The following is a 25685-nucleotide window of genomic DNA, read 5'->3' on the forward strand; positions in this document are numbered from 1 at the left end:
ATGATTATGCCAATACACATGATTATACACTTCAGATAAATTGCTTTATTAATGTGTAAATAAAGTTGATTTGTTAAAAAGTAAATGTTAAGATCTTACTCTTGAAATAATGTAATTATAAATACACCACGAATAGATAAAATGATACTGAAAAAGAACAAAACTAGAAGATATCCAATGCTATATTTCAAAGCACAATACAAATCTGCAGTTATTAAAGTAGTGTGATACTGGCATAAAGGTAAACATCTGAAACAATGGGATAGAACTGATACTTCAGAAACAAAATATATATATCTATGGACTATTACTTTTCAATGGATATGGCACCAAGGTTTTGAACTCAGGAAAGAACCGTGTCTTCACTATATAGTGGTAGAACAACATGATCTGCACCTGTAAAGCATGAATTTTGATTCTACCTTAAAAGATTTACAAAATTTAAGTCATTTAAAGAAGTAAATGTAGGAGCAAAACTATACCACTCCTACAAGTAAATATAGCAGTAATTCTTCATTTGGATGTAGCAATTGATGTTTAAATATGACATTAAAATCACTAGAAACAAATAATAGAGAAATTGTATTTCACAAAAATTAAAACTTTTTCATCAAAGGACCCTCTCAAGGAAGTGAAAAGATAACCTACAGAAAGAGAGAAAATACTTTCCAATCACATATCTGAGAAGTGCCTAATATCAAGAATGTGTATTTTACCTGTTAACATAAAGACAAATAATCTAATTAAAATGTCAAAGTATTTGAACAGACCTTTTTTAAAGTAATATATGCAATTAGCTAATGAACACATGAAATAATACTCAACATCTTTAGTTATTAGGGATATAGAAATCAACCCCACAGTGTGACATCACTTTAGGCCTGTTGGGATGGTTATGTTTTTGAAAATCTAAAATAACTGTTGGTGTGGATATGGAGAAATTGGAATCCTTGTACACAGCTGGTAGGTATGGACAATGGTGCAAACACTTGAAAATATTTATGCAGTTCCCCAATAAGATACACACAGAATTAGATGATGACCTAGTAATTCTCTTCCTTGATATATATTCCCAAAATTGAGGAAAGATATTCAAGTAATTGTATACAAATGCTCATACTAGCATTATTTACAATAACAGGCAGAAACAACCCAAATAGCTATCACCTAATAAATGAATAGCCAAAATGTGTAATATCCATACACTGGAATTTTGTTCAGTCATAAAATGGAATGAAGTAATGGTATAAGGTATATACCATGGAAAAGACTTGAAAACATGCGAAGTATTTTCAAAACTTAAGCTAGGTACAAAAGGTCACAGTTTTATAAGATTTCATTTATATGTAATATACAGTATAGGCAAATCAATAGAGACAGAAAGATTTTTGATTAATGTTTGACAGGGATGAAGGGGAGTAGAGAATGTGGAATAACTCCTTTTGTGTATGAGGTTTTCTTTGGAGTTGATAAAAATATTCTGAAATTAGATAAAGCTAATGCACAACATGGTAAATGTAATAAATATCAGACTATTTTTAAAATGATTAATTTTATGTTATGTGAATTTCACATCAATAAAAATGTACAAATACAGAAAGTGCATGAGATTTTATTCAAAGAAATCCAATTTTCTCTAATATAAAGCATATATATTTTAATGTTTAAATCTGAATATAAACATTAAGTGCTTTAAATTTTAATGAACATTTATTTTCTATTACTTTTTAAGGCATGATACTATACTCATAGTAAAATAAAATAAAATGGCAAAATAAAAGGGAATACTTGAGTTCATCTTAAATATTTGTACAATTGTGCAAGAAGTGGAAATAAGATTATGTCCTGCACTGTGTTATGTACTATAATCTTTACATAATTTCCCCTTATCAGAACAAGCATAAAATGGCTTCTAATATTCTTTCAGATAATTACTAATAGTTTTATCCTATTCTAGAGAGCACTGAGTAGCTTCTGCCCTGACTCCCACCCTCCATTCATCCCAGTAACCTAATGAACTTCTGTCACATTAGGCCTGTTGAAAAGTTCTTATTTATTCATATTCCATTTATTTTTTTCCAGATCTATTTCAGAGAATCCCAGTCTTTTATCTATAAAGAACCACTGTGTTAGGATCCCTAATGAATCTCTACAACCTGGAATATTTTTTAGTACTCATAATGCAACCAAAAGAAGCTATGAATGAAGAAATGAATGAATCTTCATAATTTCTCTTCACAATAGTCGTACATATCCAACATCAGCTGAGAGTTATAATTTTGAACTTATCTGGTAAATCCACTGAAGATGAATAGTGTGTGTTCCACAGAATGAAGCACTGAATAGTTTCATCATCTGTGTCATCAGGATCTGACCCTCTGGAATATAGTCCTTATGTAGTTTGACTGTTTTATGCAAAAATAGAGGTTATATTCACCATAAGAAGATGAAACTGGACAGAGTAGGAATTTGGGAAGAGAAGAAAGTGCTACTTTCTTCTAGAATTTGTCTCAGGACATAATTGACCTCACCATTTCTTCCATTTTGGGAATTCTGGTGAGTTCTCCAAATAACTGATGTGAGCATGCCACTTTTACTTGTATTTTTATAAGTCCTGACTATATTCAGACTTTTGTTATTCCAAAGAAATACCTTCTATTTTCTTGTATCCACTTTTGCCTCACTACCCTCACTTATTATTTTTGACTATTTGTTGTCCCTTATTCATTTTTATTTTGAATCTATTTCATTACTTTTAATTGTGTTGGTCAAGATTCTAGGTCTTTTCTGTTCAATACTGTAAGCAATAAACATATGTGACTATTAAATTTAAATTAATAAAATTTAAATAACACTAAAAATTCAGTGTTTAGTAGCACCAACAAAACTTCAAGTGCCCAATAGCTGTGTGTGGCTAGTGACTTCTATAATGGACTATGCAGACTTAGAACACTATCTTTATTGCAGAAAGAACTATTAGGAATGTTCATCTGAATCTTAGATATTTGTTCTATTTTTTCCATTCGTAGATGAATTATTTTTTTGCTTTTCTATTAAGTCCTATGTCTCCATCCAAATAATGTTTAATTTCATTTCTTTTAAATTTTTAAAGTAGGTGCTTATATCATTTAATCATTTGTTTTAATTTACATACATATTTTACACAATACAAGAAAAATAAGTATCTTAATATTGGTTTAGATTTGTGACTCTGGTAGTTTTATGTAATGTATTCAACTATTATTGCTATTTTACAAATGTGTGTTTTATTTGTACCAAGGTTATTTATAAGAGATTCCCCCCCCCCCTTTAATTTTCCATCCATGGATATATTTTCCATGTTTCTCATTATTTTCTGGTTTTATTTCCTTTTGAATAGGGAATAGTGGTCATTCCTTTCAAATATTTGAGGTTTTCCTCCATGCTATTATATGAAACATTTGTATGATGGGTTCATAAGCTTTTTAAAGGTAGTTTGTTTTCAAGATGTGGTATTTTAATATATGCTTTGGATGAATAACTTTGGAAATTAATTTCTTTTAAGAAAGTAGTAAGGACTTTTATTGTCAAAACAACTGATACAATCCTATGGGATGATACATAATTGACACAGGCCTGAATCCCTCATTCTAAGTCCCATGTCAGTGCTCCTATGCCAGCACCTGAAGGCTGAGAACAACCAAACATACCTCAACTGCTCCCTCTTTCTTCTGTAGCCTCATTCCTCTAAGTCAAGGCTAAGAAAAACTATCCTGTGCCAATATAATGGGATTATTTTCTTTAAGACTACCTTGCACTATTTATAGAAATCTTTTTTTGCTCCCCCTCTTCTAAGCAACCCTTCCATTTTAAGTATTGAATGCTATCTGATTCCTGAATTTCTTTAAAAATCTATGAGATCCATAAAATTAATTTCTTTTGGATATTTTGGGTTTTCTTATTGGCAGTTATGGCTTTGAGGAGAGGATCCAAAGGTGACTCCTAATGACTGGAGACAAGAAGACAGACAGACAGACAAAAGTACCTGTTAAACCCTTTGTGTTTTCTTTTCTCACCACCATCTGCAAGGTACATTGGATGCATCCCACTCAGATCTGACCTCCACTATTTTTATGTTTTGTGATATCACTAGATGTCAGTCCAAAGGTTAGTGGGTTAATATTATTGATGAGAAAGTTAAAATTTTTAGCCTGAGTCCCTAGACTTTTGATACAAAATGTTTTCATTTCTGCACTGCTGGTTTCTTTGTCCTGTACACAAGATAAGAAGTGAAATGATAAAGATGGAATCCTCATCTTTATCCAAAACTTTGATTCTCTACACTCTGGCACTCTGGCTTATTACATGTTCAAAATTTAGGAAGCTGGAAGCTGTATCAGTCTAAAAAAATGGCAAAATCTCACCAAAGACAACCTGGGATTTCCATGTCCATTTTAGGAAATATCCAATTAGACAAAATTACTCACTACTCTAGAAAATAAGTTCCAAAACTATGCCTACTTTAATTAGTACTCAGAATTTACTATGCAAGGCTCAAAAATAGTTTCATTAAAGGATTGTTTGCAAAAGACAAATGAGAAATTGTAAGCTCATAAGATTTCCATGTTTTATTTCTATGATTTTGTGTCTGACAAATAGCTAAATTATTTTGATTGATGCTACAAGTTCTCTACTGTTTGATGTATGGTATTTTCCTACCTCTGAGTGGTATTACCAAAGTAACTTACAAAATTCCTTCAAAGAGCTCTATTCAAGTTGGCTTAAAGATAAATAAGCACTTACATATAAATATTCCTATAGTTCCAGAAATTAAGGAAAATAAGCTTCTAATATAGAAGTAAATCCAAATTTTTGAAGATAATGAAAGTTCACATAATTCAGGTAAACCCTAGGCAAATTAGACTATTAACTAAATAAAAATATCTATGTGATAATGATTATCAAAACTATGTCAAATATAAGCATACATTATTATCCTAGCTTTGTGTGTTCTTCCTAAATTTATGCAGTGTTTTCAAATAAAATAATATAGCACTATATCTACCTTAATATGATCAAAAATTTAATTGAGATTTGTGTTTGGTTGCAAGATCTTTTTGTTAAAATATGTAAAGAATGCAGGGTGTGTTTTAAGAGAATGGAGAATAGTTTTGTCTTAAAAGTAAAATGATATGATGTTGCAGAATGAGAACCAGGAATATGTAGGGCAATTTGAATAGATGCAGAAAGTTGTAGAAAATTTTCAGAAAAGGGATTTTATCAGTTAAGGTCAAGGGTGGTTAAGATTTGGTAAGTTTGTAAGATTTTTCAGTTTTCTTGTCAGACAGTATCTTCACACAAAATTAGTATTTGATTTTCTTCCCATTACAATGACAAAATGTCCTTGAATTATTGTTCTCCTCTTAATAAGAATAAAAGGTTTTCCTAAAATATTGAGAAAACTTCATTAGAGGGAAATGTTCTGTATCTTATCAGAAAAATCTCATATGCTTTATATCCTTTATATAATCATCCTTTAGTTGTTTTAGAGAACATCTCACTTTCGAAATAAAGCATTTTTTTACTATCATGCTACCTCCTCTATTTTTAAAATACCTTGTCAATTTCATTAAGTAGGGAACTATCATTTCACAGTTTCCCACGATCCTATTTATCAAAATGCTAAAACCTGACAATTTTTGACAGTTTCCTTCCAAAGACTGAACGAAAATAATATATTCTTGATCTCAAAATCTTAATGGGGTGGGAAGCAGACTTGGTCCAGTGGTTAGGGTGTCCATCTACCACATGGGAGGTCCACGATTCAAACCCCGGGCCTCCTTGACCCATGTGGAGCTGGTCCATATGCAGTGCTGATGCGCACAAGAAGTCCCGTGTCACGCAGGGGTGTCCCCATGTAGGGGAGCCCCACGTGCAAGAAGTGCACCCTGTAAAGAGAGCTGCCCAGCACAAAAGAAAGTGCAGCCTGCCTAAGAATGGTGCCACCCACACAGAGAGCTGACACAACAAGATGATGCAACAAAAAAGGAAGAGATTCCTGTGCCACTGACAACAAAAGAAGTGGACAAAGAAGACACCACAGCAAATAGACACAAAGAACAGACAACTGGGGTGGGGGGGGAAGGGGAGAGAAAAAAATAAATAAATCTTTTTAAAAAATAAAATAAAAATCTTATTGGGATTTTACAGAGGGCCCTTGAAAAATCACAAAGGATTTTTTTCTTTCACCTTGTAAAAAGAGAGATGATAAGCTAATTAGTTTTAGTTGATATGTTATTAATTGCATAGGACATGTTATCAAATTAAAAAGGATTTTGTAATTTTCTTTCATTAAATTATAGGATAAAATGTTATTAATATAAATGATTCAGAAATTATATAGTTCTTAGAGACTTGTCAATATCCTTGCTGTCCATGAGTTGTCCAAATACTGATAAGCCTGATATTAGACAGTAGCATTGTTGGTCCTAAGTTTGGTTGTTCTTAAAATAATGTTCTGTGACCTCTCCCCTGATTGCTTACTTTTGTAAAAAAGCAGTAAGTTAACCATATATATTTTAAATTTTCTGTCACCTACAGATAAGTTTTTATTCTGATGCTTCTCTGAAAACACTTGCACTCAGCTATGTCAGTGTGCTTCATCTTCAACAAAAATGGCTGTCTCAGAGACCTATTGGAAGGACTATGCCAAGTTATCTGAGGCACCAGCTTCCAAAGGTATTCCTTAAATAACTGAGAGCTTTCCACTCTACTGAGTCAAGATATCTAGAATTTTAGTAAAGAAGCTGATAGGTTCTTGAGATTGATGACAGGAAGATCTAATAAACAGATTAATTACTTAGGGCTAAATGAACTGATAAAGAATGATCATAGTGTTCTTTGGATTACTGTTAATTTTTATTGTTTATTTTCTAGATACAAGAGCTCTCTCACTGAATTAAGCTATCTGTAATCCATAAAACTTTACTCTTTATCTCCTTGCCTGACCCCTCCAGAATTTGAAAACTCTTACTGAATATTCTTTATTATACTATAATTATCTTCATAAATTTGATCAGGATCTATTCTCCTTGTTAACAGGAAATAATTGAAGTAAATGGTTATATACCAAGTTATAGAGATGTTAATTCAAGAACACAGAGGAAACTCCAAATCATTACATATTAGAGCCCCCACCTTGATCCAGTTGTCTGTTCTTACCCAAATTGTGTTAAAGCCAAATTAATTATAGCCTCAGTGAACTTAACTCTGAGCAGGCCTAACATTTTTCCTCCAGAAAACTGATTTCTTATGTGATCCTTCTACTTAACCTCTTAACCTTTACCTAAAATGCTACAAATGTTCTTGACCCTGCTACTCTGCTACTTTTATCCAATGAAGGGATACCCCATGACTGTAAACTGGTAACTTTAAAATGACTCCATACATGTTCTTATGATAAACACAGATGTAACTCTATTCTAATGCTTCTTATGCTAGAAATGTTAATGGTACATTCCAAACAGGAATATATTCCTGGAATGGTACATTCCAAACATGTTATACCACATGCAGATTAAATAACGTAGTCTTCCACAAAAAAGGATTAACTCTGTGCTTCTACCCAACCCTGCTCTCTGAAATTTTGTTAACAACTATAGCAGGTGTTCTTAACCTCTTTTTGTTCCACAGACCTCTTTGCCAGTCAGGTGAAAACCACAAAGCACTTCTCAGAAGGTAGCAGCAGCTAGTTTTATGACAATCAACATTGGCATGTCTTTATATTCTTTTCATTTTTTATTATCTTTTTAAAAAAGATACATAGATCACACAAAATGTTACATTAAAAAATATAAGAGGTTCCCATATAACCCATTTGCCACACCCCTCACTCATCCCACATTGACTTCTTTCATTAGTGTGGTACATTCACTGCTTTTGATGAGTACATTTTGGAGCAATGCTACACAGCATGGATTATAGTTTATGTTGTAGTTTACACTCTCTCCCAGTCCATTCAGTTGGTTATGGCAGGATATACAATGTCCAGCATCTGCCCCTGCAGTATCATTCAGGACAACTCCAAATCTCAATAATGCCCCAATACCACACCTTTTTTCCCTTCTCCTTGCCCCCAGCAACTCAAGCTCACATACCCCATGAAATCTTTCCATGGTTAAGAAACCCTTATCTAGAGTGATTTAGCATGCTATGGAAGCAAAGAGGTTCTGCACTTCTTCTGGTATGCCAGTTGAAAATCATGGGCCAGTAAATTATCTCCTTTCTAGGATGTTGCCATCATTAAGATAAAATCTCACACAAAAAGGACTGAGTCTGAATATTTTTAAAAATGCACTTGCATATTCTCAAGCAAAGGTAGGCACTAGCAAAACAGCTAGTAATTATAAACTTATACAATTATAAACAGACAGTAATCATAAACTTAAATTAATACTGTCAAATTAACTGAAGAACCTAGCCATTCCTGGCCCAAAATTTTGCCTTTGGCCCTCTGTTTATTCATAGCGTTCCTTTTAGGAAACACAAATTCTCCCCCTATGAAACTGTTCCTAGCAGACTAATCTCACAGAATAAATTGAGAACTGATCACTTATTGTCACACCATGACATGACCCAATTTGCAAATCCTTAATGGATTATGCCAAGGATTATCTTCAAAATGTATAGGACAGAGACAACCAGCAAGATGGTGGTGGAGTAAGGAACTCCTGGAGTCAGCTCCTGCTACAGGGCAGTTAGTAAACACCTAGAGCTATCTGGAGCTAGCTGAAGCACCTGTTTGGAGGCTTCAGGAGGCCAGAAGAGAATCCTGCAACATACTTGAAGGAATGGAAGGAGGAGAATGCCCATCTGAAGATTCATAAATAGAGCACTCCACTCCACTGAGGACAGTGCCCATTCTCCACTGGAGGCATGAGTTGCCTTGGGAGTTGTTCTGTGGCTAGAATTGAAAGCTCCTCTTCCCCAAAACAGGGGAGGAAGAAATGGTTGGGCACCAACTTCAGCTACTGATGAGTAAATTCAGCAGGCTAAAGTATAATCCTGAGAATAGCTCAAGTTTGAACCTGTCCAAGTCAGAAAAAGGCTGGTAGCTGCCATCTTAACTCTGTGCATGGCACAAGGGGAACTGGAATGGAATGAAAATCCCAGTGCTGGTGGGGACCAGCTTCTTTCCATCCAGATCAAATTGCAGTTCTAGCCTAGGACCCAGCGCCACCTCCAGCAAGGAGGAAACTGTGGGAACCTGTGCCAGCCTCTCTGGGAAATTACCAAGTCACAGAGGCCAGTGATTATCCTACTCTGGCAGCATGAGCCACCCCAGGAGCTATTCTGTGGTTGGAATTGGAAGCTCCATTTCTCAGAAACAGGGGAGGAGAAGATGTCTGGCTGTCAATTTCAGCTACTGATTGGTAGACTTGGCTGGCTAAGATATAACCCTGGGAACAGCAGGGGTGTGAATCTGCCCAAGATGAAAAGAGGCTGGTGGCCACCATATTGACTCTGCCCCAAGACTGAGGAGAAGCTGGGCTGGCTGAAAATCACAGTGATGATAGGAACTGGTTTCTTTCATCCAGATTGGCCTGCAGCTCTAGACTAGGCTTCAGCCCTTCTCTGGCAGGGAGCAGGCTGATGGGCCCTGCACCAACCTATCCAGGTAAATGCAGGTATATGTGGCTGGCAATGGACTGAAAATCAGAAGTCTACCAGGGCAACTAGGGTCATCTTGGACCTGCACTGCATAGACTGCATCCAGAACTGCAGCTCTGTCCCCACCCCTGGCAGGGGAGAAAGTGGCATGAAGTCTCTCTGGACAACTACACCCTAGGCCTGTACAACTTGGACTATTCCACACAGCTGTGACTCTGTCCCTACCTCTGGCAAAGGAGAAAGTTGGGAGAAGCCTCATTGGTCCCTGGCACAATGAGGGCAGCTTGAGCCTCCACAGCTTGTAGCACCAATTACAACCTTGGCTCCTACTGTACAACCAGCAAGGGAGAAAGGGTGTGAAGCCCTAAACTAAAGAGAAAAACTGCACCCAGAATAAATATTCTAGTAAACCAACAAAAAATTACAATCCATACCAAGAATTAGGAAGCTATGACCCAGTTAAAGGAAAAAGATAAGCTTCCAGATGACATAAAGGAGTTGAGACAACTAATCATAGATGTTCAAACAAATCTCCTTAATAAATTCAATGAGATGGCTAAAAAGATTAAGGATATTAAGAAGACACTGGATGAGCACAAAGAAGAATTTGAAAGCATACATACAAAAATAGGTCTTTTGGGAATGAAAGGTAAAATAAATGAAATTTTAAAAACATTGGAATGATATAGTAGCATATCTGAGGAGGCAGAAGAAAGGATAGGTGAGCTTGAAGAAATGGCCTCTGAAAGTGAACATACAAAAGAACAGATAAAGAATGGAAAAAATTGAGCAAGATCTCAGGGAACTAAATGACAGCAAAAGGAATGCAAACATATGTGTCATGGGTACTCCCATTCAAAAAAATCTGAACAGACCAACTCCAAGACATACACCCATCAGAATGTCAAAGGCCAAAGACAAAGAGAGAATTCTAGAACAGCAAGATAAAAACAATGCATAACATATAGAGGATACCCAATAAGATTAAGTGCTGATTTCTCACCAGAAACCATGGAGGCAAGAAGACAGTGGTCTGATATATTTAAGGTACTACAAGAGAAAAACTTCCAGCCAAGAATCTTATATCCAGCAAGACTGTCTTTCAAAAATGAGGGTGAGGATTTCTAAGCAAGAGACCAGATTTTCAGGAAATACTAAAGGGTATGCTAGAGCCTAAAAAGAAAAGACAAGAGAGAGGGGCCTGGAAGGGACTAGAAATGAAGATTATATCAATAAAAGTAACTAAAATTGTCAAAAGAGCGGTGAAAATAAAATATGACAGATAAAACTCAATTATTCAGGAAAAATTTTAACCAATGATGTAAAGCACTTGTATTCAGAAAACTGCAACTCAAAGTTAAAAGAAATTAAAAAGGCCTAAATAACTAGAAGAACATTCCATGCTCATGTATTGGGAAACTAAATATCATTAAGATGTCAATTCTACTCAAATTGATATACAGATTCAATGCAATCTGGATAAAAATTCCACTAGCATTTTTTAAAAATTGAAAACAAAGTCATCAAATTTATTTGGAAGGGTAAGCGGTCCTGAATAGCCAGAAACATCATAAAAAGGAAAAAGCAAACCTTCATCTTCAGACTTTAAATCACATTACCTAGCTATAGTGGTAAAAACAGCATGGTACTGGCATAAAGACAGACACATAGAACGATGAAACTAAATTTATGGTTCAGAAACAGATCCTCACATGTATGGCCAAGAGATTTTTGACTAGCCTGTCAAAACCACACAGCTCGGGCAGAAGAGTCCCTTCAACAAGTGATGCTGAAAGAACTGAACATCCATAGCTAAAAGAAGCAAAGAGGACCCTATTTCACACCTTCTCCAAAAATTAACTCAAAATGGATCACAAACCTAAAAATAAAAGTAAGAACCATAAAACTTCTAGAAGAAATTGTAGGAAAATATCTTCAGGGCCTGATGGTAGGTGATGGATTCTCAAAGGAGATAAGAGGAGGACTGAGATGGACTAGTGATGTTTAATGTATGTAGAAGTTTTAATTAGCCTTACTGTAAAAGTGTGGAAATGTATAAAGTGGATGGTAACACATAGTGAGTAAAAGCTAGTTTATAAATGGGAATGTGGCTGAAAATGGTAGTCTAGGTATATAGATGCCAATTGACAGAATGCTAGTGAATAATCTAGGAACTGAATAGTACAGTAAACCCAGAGGTGGATGAGAACTGTGGTTGATGGTACAAATGCAAGAATGTCCTTTGTGAACTACAGCAAATGTACATCACTACTGCAGGGTGTTGGGAATGTGGAGAAGCATGGGAAAAATAAGCTGGAGTGACCTATGGACTGTGGTTAGCAGTAATATAATATTCTTGCATCTATGTGAAATATGTACTGTGTTGATAATGAGGCAGTATGGAAAATGTGAGCCAGATGTACACTATAGACATGGTAACTGTCAGATGATATTATCTTATCTGTAGCAAATTTCCACCACAGTATGGTCTGTTGATGGAGGGGTGTTGTTTCAGAATTCTGTACATGTGTATGATTGTTTTATATGTTTACAACTTCTATCATAAAAAATATATTTAAAAAATAAAAATAGGATGGGTTGGGGGAAAAATATACCAAATGGAAGATAAGGACTATGATTAGTAGTAAGATTTTGACAATATTCTTTCATAATTTGTAACAAATGTCTCATGACATTCAAGGTATTGGTGGAGGGTTGATGTATGGAATCCCTGTATGATGTTATGCATGTTTGCTTGGTAAGTTCACAACTTTTACTATACACTTGTTTATGTATGTTCATATATAAATGATATAAAGATAATAATAGGATTGGTTTGGGCAAAAACACTTTGGTTAGTAGTAATATTTTGACAATACTCTTTAATCATTAGTTAAAAAGGTTTAACAACAATGCAGGTTATTGGTGGTAGGGTGTTATGAGTCCTGTATGATGATATATATGTTTGTTTTGTAAGTTCACAACTATTATTATACACTTATTGCTTATGTATGTTTATGTATGAGTAATGTACTTGAATAAATTAATTTTTAAAAAGTCAATGACACCTTTCCTGTACATGACAGATACTCAATTAATCATTATCTGTCACCAGGATAATGGGTCTGCTGGAAATGACACAGAATAAAGACAGCCCTCACTAAAACGAAACCTGTCAAGTATTCCTAACTTCTGATAATGCAACTTAATTACAGTGTTTTGACACATGGGTCACATTACTCAACTAAAAATACTTCCATCAGACTCCTGGACTAATTATGGAGACTTAAAAATCAAATGAGCCAGGAAGGGAAGTAGAAATATCAAAAAGACTATTTATTTCCAAGGTGAAAGATCAAGCCCTAACATAAACAAGTCCTCACATAGCCTCTACCTTACTAATACTTATAATGCATAAAAACTTTATATATCCCTATGCTTTGTCCTTGCATTCACATGGAAAGACAATGCCATTATCTGCTTCTCCAAGGACATTTTAAAGGAAGGTAGTCTTATAGACTGTTGGAATTGTCACCCAAAACCCTGATCTATACACAAGGCAAGGGACTGCATTGTTCTACCCAAAACAAATTTTTTTCTCATCCCAAATGCTTCAGTCTCTTTGCATCAGAGATTTGTTTCATATCAAATATGAATACTAGATCCAAGCTCTCCTTTAAGCTTTCTTGGACCTGTAAACTTGTAACCAAAAATTAAGAATTAACAAAAGTTTATCATTACTGAATCATTATATAGATGATTTTTTCCTTATTTTTTCAGTATATTATAGAATAGCCCAAAGCGAATACCTGAAATTACTGAAACTGCCTAGGTCAACCTCATTCTTCTTTATAGTTGTTGCAAACTAGACTCGCCCTTAGGTATACTCACTACTGTGATATTTTCCAGTCTGACTTTACCTTTGTTTACAATTAGTCTAACCCTTGTGTATACTTACAGTTGTGATGTTTCTTCTAAACTAAACTTACATTTGTTTATGGTTATTTGAAAACCAGGCTTGTGTATATTTTACTATTGTAATTGCAACAACCCCACACTCCCCTGTTTAAACCCATAAAAACCCTAAACTCCTCACAATCAAGGAGGCAGATTTTTTTTTGGCCCTTACTAGATTGATGATCTCTTTGCTAGCCTAGCAAATTAACTTTTTCACTTGGAACCACAGTATCTCAGGAATTGGTCTTTGAAATGTATAAGGAAAGAACCTGCTTTTGCTCAATATCAGTCACACTATAGACACAATTAGTTGAGAGAATTATAAAGATATCATAGAATAATTTGAAAAACTTACTATAATAGTCTACACATCTTCACAAAATACAAGTTACTTTAGAAGTGCATGTATACTTTCAGGTTTAAGGTACTGGATCTGCAAAAGACTCACAACACCAATAAATTTTGGTCAGCTCTTCACTTGAACTCTCAATACCACAGGCCCTTGGATACTAAGGACAAATGAGAGTATTTCTAGTAATGAATTTATAAACATCACATTGACTGAGTTACATTGTTCTGCCAGACAATATTTTTATTGTGGAAATTTTATCAGATATTTGCCTGCACAGTAAATTATAGTAATAGCTGACAAATTTCTGGGCAGTGATATTTGGTCTCCTCACAGTCCCTTAGGAATTTATAATAAATTTGAAACTTCTCACTGGAATACTCCCCTCAATCTACAGTCTCAGGCAAAAGAGGATTTACCCTGGAAGTTAATGATTCTGAGTTTACTTCTTTTGGAAGACTGCTGCTATCTTGGCCTGGGGTTAACACAAATGAAAACAAAGTTAGATATTTATCAATCACAATAGGAGAAATTACTGAATCTACTGCTAGAGCTATAGCTGCAATGGCAAGTCTTTACATTTATTAAACTTGTTTTAGACAAGTTACTTATTAGCTGAAATAAGGAGGCATTTTTACCATTACCAACATCCCCTGTTGTACTTGGGTACACATTTCTGGGGAAGTTGAGACTCAATTGCATAGAATAATTAAATAGGCCACATGGTTTAAACAGGTAAGGCCTTCCTCAAGGCCCTGATTTGATCATGTTGATTTCAGTTGGGTCAAATCATGGTTACTGGACTTAGGAATATACTATAAGATGGCATTTGGGACTTTTATCACTCATAGTGCTCATTACAGTGTCTCCTTGGTGAACTGTTCTCTCTTAAGGGTTTTGTATGTGTGTCTCCAGCCACTGGTGACCCAGTAAATGGTTTCTCTATGTCTGGATGGCATAAAAATGATGATCATGGAAAAACTGACATCATGACCATCCGTGAGCACAATATGAAAACAAGTTGCAAATACCACCCCAAGACCTTAGGCAGTAACTGAAAATGTGCTCAACACCTTAAATTTTATCACAACTCTCAATGGCCAAGAGCCAGATCAAACTGGTACAAATTGTAAAAATAAATTAAGTAGACCCTAGATGGAGTCCTTCATGCCAAGTCCTACATCAGCAATCTGAAGCTTACCTTAGTTCCTACCTCTTATAAGTGCCCCTTTCCCTGAACCTGAAACATAACCTGCCATAAATCACCAGGTTATTTCCTCTCCTATTCATCCAGGAATCTTGATCAGTTCTGTTTGTTTTTTGAGCAGAATTTTGTCCTCAGCTCCTATGATTTGTTTACATCCTCTTCCTCATTCAGTGCCCCATTTTCCTTAAACTTTTCATTTCTGGGACTCTCTAACTTAGCAGCAGTTCAGTTCAACCATTCCCCTCCATTTTCCTCTGTGAGACTTCTCTGCCAAAGATTTCTTCCCTGCTAGGTTATCCTGCCTCTGAGAGTCAGACAGGGTCATTCCAGAAAGGTGCGACCCCCAGCAAAGTCTATGCTGCATTAAAGGAATTCCACCAACAGTAACTGAATTGAGTGAGTGCACCACTCAGCCATAGCCATTCTGCCACAATTTTACTCCCCATCCGCCTAAAATGGGGGGACTTTTGTTTTCAGCACTGGGTCACTGTGGGCTTCTGTCTCTGTACCTTGATATACTGGGGTTCTAACTTACTCCTGTGATTCCTTTTGATGTGGGCTATGGGTGAGAGGCTGTTCATCCCTTTGTATCCTGACTTGTGGGTGTGGAACAGTGAATGGCTGAAGTCCTGCCCTTGGTGACCATGGCAATGACTCCAGTCCCAGGAGGCAATTTAGCAATGCAAACTCTATATACATACCAGTTAGTCCTGGGAAATTCTGATGGTGGTGATGCCGAAGCTTAAGGGAACTTGGACTTGGCCTCAAATGGGAAATATAATATAGCCTGTGCATAAATTCAAAATCATCTAATGCTGTATCCAAGTGTACCTAGTTTCTAGAAATCCAGTTAAGTGATACAGGTTTGGATATTCAGAAAGGATATAAGACTGAATGTGTATTCAAAATTGCATCCAGACGGAATGTGGGCAAGATGCTAATTCAAGCTCACCTGAAATATGGGCAAAATGTTAATTTAAACCCTATCTGGTACTCAGGCAAACACTTAACTAACAAAGAAAGTAATTTTCTTTGATAAAAGCACCATTTGACTCCCCACCCTGTATAAAAGGAACTTGAAAATCTTGTTCGGGGCTCAGGCTTGAAACAGAAAGCTCCTGAGTCCGGTGGGCCGTCAATAAATCATTTTTCCTTCTCAAAATCATTCCTGAGTCCTGGCCTTTCTATATGCAAATAATTGAACCTCTCTCAACTTCTACAACATTCTAAACTCAGTTTCCCCAGTGAGAGGGACCCAGGCTGCTTGCTGCCTCTGGAGAACTCCCAAGCTTTGCACAGGACCCAATGAGAGGGAAGGGAAGAGGAACGGTAGGTCCTGGATGGAAGTTTCCTACCTGCTATTCTTCTCTTTTTCAATTCAGCATTTGTGGACTCCTCCAGTCTCTACCATCCTCAGCAGTATCTGGGGCTTTTTTTTTTTTCAGTGTATGTCTTCCGTCGCTGTGTTGATGACGTCACGCCTCCACCATTTTTTTAAAGAGGTAAGGGGAGAGTGAACCCTGGACGTCATGCTGGGGAAGCAGACACTGAATCACTGAAGTACATGTACATCTGCTTCCCAGTAAGTGTTTTGTTTTGTTTTTCATTTATTTCTCTTGTTTTGGGGAGGTACCAGAGATTGAACCCAGGACCTCATACAGGGGAAGCAGCACCTCAACCACTTGAGTCACATCACTCCCTCATTGATTTTTTTCTAACTTTATCTCAACTTCAAAAAATTAAATAACAGACAAGCGCAGCTTAACAAATTCAGGAAACATTATTCTAAAAAATTATGTCCAGTCACATTTATCTTATTTAATCCTAAAAACAAAATTGTTTCTCCAGTGTTAAGAAAGATACATAAATGACTCCCCTTCTCCCGCGGGCTTGGCAGTGAGCGCGGGGTGGTGGGGAGAGGAGGTGGGACACTCCCGCACCGCCGCAACCACTGCCACTGCTCCCTTTCAGCCGCCCCCCTCCGCCGCCACCACCTCCGTGCTTCTTGGGCTGAGTCCTCCCGCAGCCCCGGCGGCGCCGGGAGCCTTCCCTCGGCCTGGCCCCGTCCTCTGTCGCCCCCTTGGCTGTGCCCGGCGTCTCCTCCCGCCGCGGAGATGGCGACGCGCTCCTGCCGGGAGAAGCCTCAGCAGCTGAAGCAACGGCACCAGCTCCTTCTGTCCACGCTGCTGAGGGAGGGCGAGGACCGTGAAGACTGCGAGGCCTAAGGGACCGCTGCTGTCGCCGCCCTCGGCTGGGGCCTCCTGCGGCCCGGCCTTCCCGCTCCTCGCGGGCTGTGTCCCGCCGGCCCCGGGCTTGAGAGGAGGGAGGGCGGCCGGCGGGCGCTGGGCTCCTCGGAGCGGCTCACACTCCGCGGGAGAGGGCGGGAGGCCAGGTCCGCGGGCGACGTCCCTGGTTCCAGCCTCCCTTTCTCCCCCGATGAGGGGCAGGGACTTGCCCGCGTCTCGGTACTTGGACTTTCTCTAAGCTCGGGCTCTCACTGCGCTGGGGCCGAAGCCGGGCTGAATGCAGAATGAGACCGGGGCAGTGCTTAGGGTTAAAGGATTGTTCTCTTCCCATCTCTGCCCACTGGTAGTTCCATACGTGCCGCCACCCTTAGATCTAGTGCCCTGCATCGGCCTTGCCATGGGACGCTGTCCTTCCTCTCGGTGCTCGGATGCTTGGTTTTCCAGGTGGAGCCCTACCACCTGCCCACCTGCCAGCTTCCTGAAAGAGGATAGTGGTCTTTTTTGGTGGGTTGGAGTGTTATTGAATAAAGTAATTGGTGAAGTGCCATTGTTGTTATTAGTAGTAGTAGAGTTGAGGAATATAAAGCATAATCTTGCAAAAATACCTAACAAGTCACTCCTGCCCCTGTTTCTGTGGATCAGCCTGTGAGGGCACGACCTTGCAGGAGAATATCAAATAAATAATTCCTGCCTCCTGTTTCTGTAAATCAGCCTGTGAAAACATGGCCCAGTATGAAAATATCAAATGAGTGACTTCTCCCCTGCTTCTCTAAATCAGCTGGCATCCTTGCAGCTGCATTCTGCCTCTGTAACCCCCCTACTTGCAAAATTTCACCTAGCAACCCATTAGTCAATGAACAAAAGTTATGCTGATCCCACCTGAAATTCTATATAAACCTATGAAAACTGAAAAGTGGGACTCAGAATTTGGAGATTAACTCTCCTCTGGGCCTGCATGTAATAAATTCCTCCACTTCTCCTGAGAGCCAGTTTTGGGTCTTTCTGTGGTTCAGAACTCCTGGCTCTGCTGCAACATTTGGTTCCCTGACTGGCAAACCCAACTGAGCTGGCCCTTTGAGCCTCACATTTTGGGACTGGTGGGTGTAGCCAGCAAAGATCTCCACAGGAATAGGGTGGCACCACCTGTCCCCTTGATGGGGCCTTCTTTGGGGAAAGGATCCCTGTGGGCCACATCCTCCATTCTGGCCTGACTTGGTAGAAAGGTGGATTGAACAACATCAGGAAACATCAGAAAGGTAAAGCCCCAGGGTTCTGAGTCCCAGTCAGGCCCATCTTTGGACAGAAAGAGACACTGATCACCTCCCAGAATCTCAAGATTTGAGATTTCAGAATAGAGCAATCCCTTGGGTGGGACTGTGTAACCTCAGTGATTGAGTGAATGAATGGGGACTGCAGAGGATTGCCTCTCCTGATCCAGCCTGTGGCTTCACAGCCTGTACTATAGAGTCCAAGTGGGCCCCAACCTGCATTTCATGGCTACCTCATATGGCATAATGGCTAATCTGTACTCTACATGGATGCCTTAGCTAAGATGAGCCTAACTTCTCAAAAGAGAGGTAGACAGATGGACATCTGAGCGGCCTCGTGAGGGGACCCCCTCCTTTGTCCTGCAACACCAGTTCAGAGATGGGATCATCACAGTCTAAACACACAGTCTTAGAGTGTATGTTAAAAAAAACTCCTCCAGGCTTGCCAGTGTTTTCCTCATGTATTTTAGGGCACCTCAGTTAGGTGCATAAACATTTATTGTTATTTCATCTTGGTGAATTGTCCCATCTATTAATATATATTGACCTTCATCCATTATAACCATTTCACATTTAAAATCTATTTTGTCTGATATTAGTATCACCACTTCAGATCTTTTCTATTTAGTATTTGCATGGAATAGCTTTTTCCAACCTTTCACTTTCAGCCTGATTGTATCTGCATCTAAAGTGAGTCTTGGACATCTGGGAAAATGGCATTGAGGTAGGTAGGCTGGGAGTGGAGAAAGGGTGGGAACCCGTCCAAGGGAGCTGCTTTGGATGTATATAGAATGTGAAAGGGTTCTGCATCATCCAGGAGGGAAGTGGATCAATAAAGAAGCCCAAGGAAAACCATAAGTTGCTCACCCCTGTGGCTGGAAAAAGCACCTGTGCCCCTCCCTCAGGGCAAGTGGCCTTGATGGAGCCCTGACTTGCTGCTGCCAACAGAGTGTGAGGGAGCTTTCCCCGGAAGGAAAGGGGGTTTAATAGAATAGTTTCTTTGCAATGAGTTTGGCCAGCTGAGTCCCTTTGAGTCTTGGAAGGGATCCCCAACCTGACAGGAAGAGGGGAGCAGGGATCTGCTCAGGCAGGCTTTCATTCCCAGTCACTGGGCGAGAGAGAGGAACTAGATTAGACAGGGGGCAGAGACAGGCCCCTAATCAGCAGGGTTCCACCAAACTGTTAGAAGTCTGTCCCATCTGAGGGAAAATGGGCAGATGGAGCCAGATAAACTTTTCAAAGTCTGGTTAACCTGTGGAGACAGTTTAGTTCAGTGAAAATATTCCTGCCTTGTGGATATGAGGTTGCTGGTTCAATTCCCAGGCCTACTTAGAGAAGTGCTTCAGAGAGCAATTCACTGGGTTATCAGGTAACCAGTTGACACCTTATGACAGGGCACACATGGACATTTTTATTTTGTTTTCAGTTTTCTTGGATCTGTTATTTTTTGTTTTTCAAAAGTTTCCTTTGTTTTCCTCCCCTTACTTTACTTACTAAAACCTGGTACATCATCTGTGCAGGGCAGGCTGCAGGGTGATTGGTGAGCACTGGCAGCCTGAGATGCTCCTTAGGGGTGAAGAGGGAAGGCTCATTCTCCTGGGTGGCAGCGGTGGTTGTGTGTGTGTCCTGTTTGTTGTGCTTCCACTTTCTTTTATTCTTTTACCTATTTTTTCTACTTTATTTCTTTTCTTTCTTCCATTTTTCTACTGTTTGTTGTCCTTTCATTCCACCTCTTTTTGTTTTAATTCATTCTATGTATTTTTCTCTGTTTAGTTTCTTATTTCATTTTTTTCTATCCCTCTTTTATTCTTATTCCTTTACACTTATGGTTTTTTTACTCATTTTATTTTATTTTTTATTTTCCAAGTCCTTTATGGTTCCTCTTCTACCTTTATTTTTATTATGACTATTATTCTTTTCCTCTTATTATCTCTCCTTTTCTCTGATCCTAATATTTATTTTTCAAAGGAACACTGACAACAGCAAAGAAATAAGAGGGACCAAGTGTCAAAAAGAAACCTACACACATATACAAAAACAACAAAATGAAACCCTAGAGTAGAAAGAGAAGCTAACCAACCAACCAGTCACATCAAAATAAACAGATGCCTAGATACCTGCTGCATTCAGCTCAAAATAGTTTGGCTCAAAGGGAAGGCAATGCAGAAATAAAGGTAGAGACACAAGAGGGGAGACAAACCTGGGACCAGGGGACTCACAGCTTCTGCAACTGAGAGCCTCAACCCTAGTGTTCCCATTGCATTTATTGGGAAACTTCTAAGCAGCTGTTTGCTATCTGAACTTCAATATCATTTACAATAACAGGGAACAACTGCAACATTTAACAGGTGTAACATTTACAATAGCAAACAAGTAAGCCAGTTTCCCACAACAGACACCAACAAAAAATTACAAGCTATACTAAGAAATAGGAAGACATGGGCCAGTCTAACAAACAAACAATAAAAAAGAGGTGATGCGGAATGTGGAACAACTAATCAGAGATGTCCAAATAAGTATCATGAATCAACTTAATGAAGTGAAGGAAGAAATTAATGATATAAAGAAGACACTGGGAGAACATACTGAAGAAAATGTAAACATAAATTAAAAGATAACAGATATTATGGTGATGAATGGTACAATGCAAGAATTCAACAATACACAGATTTGAACAGAGAGAGGAATTAGTGGTGTGGAAGACAGTACATTTAAAATCAGACAGATAGTAGAATAGGTAAATTAAAAGACAGAAAAAATTCAGCAGGGACTTAGGGATTTGACTGACAAAAAAATTGCACAAACATATGCATTATAGGCATCTCAGAGGGAGAAGAGAAGGGAAGGGGGCAGAAGGAGTGTTGGAGGAAATAATGGCTAAAAAATTCCCCATCTCTTCTAAGGGACATGAATGTACAAGTCCAGAAAGTGCACTGCACCCCAGTATGTAAACTCATGGAATTAATACTTAGAATATAGGTCACCAGAAAATAGAATGATGGTAGAGAATGGAAAGCTGATGTTTAATCTGTACAGAATTGGTTAAAATGTCATTTGTAAATCTTTGTAAATGAATGGAAATGGTGAGAGTACATCATGCTGTCCATGACTAACAGAGCTATTTTATGGGTAAGACAGTGGTTGAAAGGGAAAGACTAAGGATATTTATGTTAATAGAAGGAAACTTAAAAAAATGTAACATGGGACAGTATAAGAGTGAAACCTCATAAAAATATGAATATGGGTGATATTGCATATATAAATCTGTCTTTACAAAACATAAATACAAATAAACTAGAGAAGGAAATGGAATAGCATTTATGTACAGCAGGGGAAATATAGAAAAATTGAGAGGTGATGAGATTGTTTTGGGTAGTTGGTTTTTTTTAGTATTATTATTACTGGAATAATGAAATTTCTCTAAAACTAAACAAATGAATACACTACTATGTGATTATACTAGGTACCATTGATTGTACACTTTGAATTGATTTATACTTTATTAATAAGTATCAATAAAATTGATTGTTAAAAAAGTAAAACACATTGCTCTTTTGGGTACTCAGGTTCTTAATAAGAATTCAAATTGTTTTTCTCCATTGTGTAAGGGTAAAATGGGTGAAATTTTCTTTACTTAATAAAAAGAAAAGGGGCAGCTGCTTTCCATTCTCCTTACTAAGATTATCTCCTTGTAAACATAATAATTCCAAGAAGAAAACTGCACTTCTCATTTTACACGACAATGTCTTGGTCCATCTAACCCTTGGAACTGTAAACACATTACTTCCAGAGCCATTCACTGAGTGTCTTAGTTTACCAGGGATTTTAACACTTACTGGTGTGTTTAAACAACAGGAATTTACTGTCTCATAACTTTAAAGGCTAGAAACCCAATATCAGGGTTTCTACTTGCCATGCTTTCTCCCAGGATCTATAGTGTTCTGGTGCTAGCTTTCCAGCAATCCTTAGGTTTCTTTGGATTGTAGACTCATCTCTGCATTCATCACATGGAAATCTCTCTCCTTCGACTTCTCTGGTTTCCAATTTTTGCTCATAAGGACTTCAATCTTACTCAATTAAGGCCCAACCTTATTCAGTTTGGCCTCTCTTTAACTAATACCATATTCAAATATACTATTTACAAATGGGCTGACAACCACAATACCTGGGGTTAGGACTTAACCATCTCTTTTGTTGGGGACTAGATTCAATTCCCAGAACTGAGTATACAGGAAACAATCACAATGTGCAATCATTTACCTCTAAAGGAGATAAGAGAAGATTTCATTGTTCTTTCTTCTGCTTTACTATAAATTTGTATGAAATTCTGTCCTGACATAATAATCAGTGGCATGCTACTTTATATGCATGTAAACCTGATCATTCTTAAAAATAATTGTTTTCTTTCTCTCTTCCATATTTTGTTTTGTTTTGTTTTTTGTAAGCAGGATTATATTATTTTTGCCGCATTTGATCAGAAGAAATGGGGGCAGTGCCTTAAAATCAAACATCACATGTATGAGTGACTTATGGAATTAGAAAATCAGATCCAATGAACATTACTTCAAATATTCTAGTATAAATGTAATCAATTTTACTTTTTAGCATTTACTTTACTTTTATAATAGTAATCATTTTAATTTATTTAAAAAACAAAAACTGAAGCCAGGCCCTCTTTATTACACAGACAGCCAGATGGCAGCTTGGAATAGTATTTTAGGGATTGGTTTTTCCAAGCCTGTCTACTTGCTTGGTATTCTTCTGCCATGGCTCTCTAGAGTACAGTAAAACTAGAAATATTTTTCTGGGTTCCCAAGATGCAGATCAAAGGCAGCAGCTTCATCACTACTTTCCACAGGCTCTCCCTCCTGGCACAGGAAGTTGACCTGCTGCTCAGCAGGACACTCCAGCAACACAGGAGGGGCTCTTTGCAAGCCTGCTGTGCAGAGCTGGAGCAGAACAGGATGTACTAGTGAGGCAGCAGTCCTCAGGAAGCCTCCAGCACACCAGAGTACCTCTCATCTTCATTTCTGTTTTCTCCTGCAGGGAATCTATGCAAAGCATTCTAGGAGTGCAGTTAGCAAAATTTTAAGTGGGAAAAATAATTTTAAGTGGGGCCAAAATATGATTATCTATTGAGACACTAGTGAATGAGGACTAAATATAGTATGTCTTGAACACTTGCACAGAAGCTGTAAATTTTCCCCCTCTGAATTGAAATTGCTAACAGGCTTTGGAAGCTCTAATAATTTTATATGTTAGAATAATATTTGAAATTTCACTATTTAAAAACCTGTTGAGTAATTCTTCCTTTACATTTTTTAAAATGTGGAGGAAAAAGTCATACATTTTGTTTTTATGACTTTCTGTCATTGTAGGTCTCATTCATTTTTAGGTGATTTGCAGGCAGACATCCTCCTATCTCTGTGGTAGAGATAATCAGATTTTGTTGCTGCATTTATTTTGTCTGCATCCATTTTTCCTAACACCAACTAACAGTTGCTTGACCCTTTGTCAGATCTTCAGCAACCCAGTGAAGCAGGCAGCAGGAAAATGAAGAAGCTAGTGTTTAATATTTTTCCAGAAACAACTGCTAACCACCCCCAAAGTCTAGTATGTTTTCTTATTTTTCTGATTACTTCTGTTCTCTCAAATGGGATTCAGCTGATGCAGATTCAGTGTTCCAAGGCTGGACTTTATTATTTTAGGTCACCTTGTTTGGGACTTTAGATTACTGTTTAAAATCATGAGTTTGCTTTTACTTCATAGGACTAATTTTAGAATTATATGCACTGTTAACTTTAAAGCATTTGATATAGAAAAAGTTATAGAGAAGAAGGTGGCTGAGTGAGTGCACCTGATAATCTCTCCTGCAAAGAAGCGGCTGGGCACCATTGGAAATTCTTTGGGACCAGGCTGTTTCGGGATTTCGCAGGGCAGGAGGTGTCTGGACATCGATTTGGTGGGAAGGTAACAGAGAAAAGTTGTGTATAAGATAAAATGAGGCTCTATTACACGGAGGTGGAGGCTCCAAGCGGGATGCTCCCTCCTGGGGTGGGTGGAGCTGCTGCACCTGCGCTGCACCAGCGATTCCTGGAGGCTCTGCGGTACTGGGGAATTCATAAACCCTGAGCGGGCTATTGGGGGGCTAACAGGGCAGGAGGCCTTTGCAGACCGATTTGGGGAGACAGACGGGAGTTTTATTGTGAGGCAGGGAATTTTTGATTGCGGACACAAATAAGAGCGCTTCCGGCTAGAGCCCCACCCCCAAGGCTGGCTGCCGATCTGCAGTGGCCTTAAATCACCCACAATAAAGAGACGTAACCAGGAGGCTGTTTCTGGGACTGGCAGGGTGGGAGACGTCTGGAAGCCGATTAGGGGAATATTTTGAAAAGCGTGGGAATTTCGGTTTCCGACTCTGATATGGGCGTTTGGGGCTGGAGCCCCACAGCCTGGGCCTGGCTACTGATCTGCAGTGTCATTAAATTGGCTGCAGTGTAGAGGCGCCCCCAGGTGGCCGTTTCGGGGGTTTACAGGGCGGGAGGTGTCCTGAAGTCGAATTGGTGATACAGCCACAGAAGAGACCCGAGTGAGAGGGTGAATTGCGGGGTTCTGACACATAGGTCAGAGTTTGCGGATGTGACCTCCCCCATATGGCTGGCACCCAGCTGTGGGGATCCCTGAAGGCTGTGTTGCCCTGCGGTGCTCCCAGGCTCCCTGTTGACCAGATTTGAGGTTGCCAGGTCTGAGTTCCCTAAACCCTGGCGGCCCACACCCCAGAGACACACACCTCTTGAGTCTGCAATATCACAGACTTTGCATTCCTGAATCCATCACGCCCTGAGATTCATCTGAAGGCCTTGAATGTCCTAGCCCTCAACATTTGCATTTTTTCTTTTTTGTTTTTTTGTTTTGTTTTGTTTTTATTTTTTTTATTTTTTATTGTCCTGATTGCTAACATTACATTATCTCCTAGTCTTTTCTCCCATCGTATCCCCTAAAGTCCTTTT

The 25685-nt window shown here is 38.4% G+C and overlaps 1 protein-coding gene and 1 long non-coding RNA gene across 10 annotated transcripts in view; one reads left to right on the top strand and one right to left on the bottom strand.

Annotated features, from left to right (window-relative positions):
• The window catches only part of LOC131273229 (zinc finger protein 596-like), a 79248-nt gene extending 62630 nt beyond the window's left edge, over window positions 1-16618 (bottom strand). For 2 of the 9 annotated variants that reach the window (XM_058275440.2, XM_058275438.2), the window contains exon 1: window positions 16517-16618. The gene's annotated coding sequence lies outside the window, so the exon portion shown is untranslated. Of the gene's footprint in view, window positions 1-14373; window positions 14430-16516 lie in introns of all 9 variants that reach the window. The other 7 variants (XM_058275443.2, XM_058275442.2, XM_058275444.2 and 4 more) reach the window with 5 other exon arrangements.
• Window positions 16619-16657: 39 nt separating this feature from the next.
• LOC131273230 (uncharacterized) lies at window positions 16658-22217 on the top strand. The gene is made up of 2 exons (XR_009180362.1): window positions 16658-16743; window positions 17133-22217. It is a non-coding gene; the product is annotated as an uncharacterized lncRNA (long non-coding RNA).
• The last annotated feature ends 3468 nt before the right edge of the window (window positions 22218-25685 follow it).

The sequence above is a fragment of the Dasypus novemcinctus genome, chromosome 14, assembly GCF_030445035.2.
Source record: "Dasypus novemcinctus isolate mDasNov1 chromosome 14, mDasNov1.1.hap2, whole genome shotgun sequence".
NCBI classification, from domain to species: Eukaryota; Metazoa; Chordata; class Mammalia; order Cingulata; family Dasypodidae; genus Dasypus; species Dasypus novemcinctus.